This window comes from Carlito syrichta, unplaced genomic scaffold (genome assembly GCF_000164805.1).
Source record: "Carlito syrichta isolate Samal-C Ts95f unplaced genomic scaffold, Tarsius_syrichta-2.0.1 Scaffold130492, whole genome shotgun sequence".
NCBI lineage: Eukaryota > Metazoa > Chordata > Mammalia > Primates > Tarsiidae > Carlito > Carlito syrichta.
This window is the reverse complement of record NW_007074588.1, coordinates 145,841-146,995: the sequence shown is the minus strand read 5'-3', so window position 1 is coordinate 146,995 and position 1,155 is coordinate 145,841.

Genomic DNA, 1,155 nt, shown 5'->3' with positions numbered 1-1,155 from the left:
CACCTCAGCCTCCCAAAGGCACGGGATTACAGGCTGAGCCACCGAGCCCGGCTGGAATTCTTTTACATAGGAAATCTGTCTATTTTCCCTCATTTGTTTATTTGTCCATCTTATTTATATCAGTGTGGATTGTGGATATTCATTTCATACTAGGGATTATAATCCAAACTAACTACATTATTTATTTTGTAGCTCTACTTGTTCCAGCTTTGACCACTGGAAACTTTTTCAATTGTCTTCTGTATTCCTTTGACATTCCTTCTCTGTGTGTGTGTATTTATGTTTTAGCACTTCCTTACTTTCTGGCATTACAAGATATTCTGGGCTTATTTTGTATATTTTCTACCCTAACCCTAGTATCAACCATTTCTCCAAGGAGCCCTGGCTTTTTAAAATAGGAGTATAATGTTAGAAACAAAGATCTGAGCTCTGAGCATGTCTGCTACTATTCATTATTTTTTTAACCCTGCATCTTTGCCTTATATGTTAGCAATTAATTCATGTATCTGGAAATGATCACAAATGGTTACCTATCTGTAATTTCTTTTTCTTTTTTTTTTTTTTGAGTTGGAGTCTTACTCTGTCTCCCAGACTGGAGTGCAGTGGCCGCTCCCGGCCACCGCAGCTTCGACCTGCTGGGCTCCGGCGATCCTTCCGCCTCAGCCTTCCGAGTAGCCGGAATTACAGGCGCGCGCTACCACGCCCGGCTAATTTTTTGATTTTACTGTAGAGATGAGGTCTCGTTGCCCGGGTGGGTCTCGAACCCGCAGGCTCAGGCAATCCACTCACCTCAGCCTCCCAAAGGCACGGGATTACAGGCTGAGCCACCGAGCCCGGCTATCTGTAATTTCTATCTCATATTAAGTTTTTAAAAAAACGAACAAACAAACCTCATATAATAGGAGGTCTGAAGGGAGGACCAGCTTAGGGCTTGTCAGCAGCTCAGTGATATAATCAAGGACCCAGACTCTTTCTCTTTCTGTTCTGACAGCCTCTGTATTTTCTGTCTTCAGGCTTATTGCTCTATGGTTGCAAGGTGGCTGGCACAGCTCCAGACATCACTCCCCAAAACAGTAATCAAAGTGAGGATGGAAGCCAGGCTCGGTGGCTCAGCCTGTAATCCCGTGCCTTTGAGAGGCTGAGGTGAGTGGATTG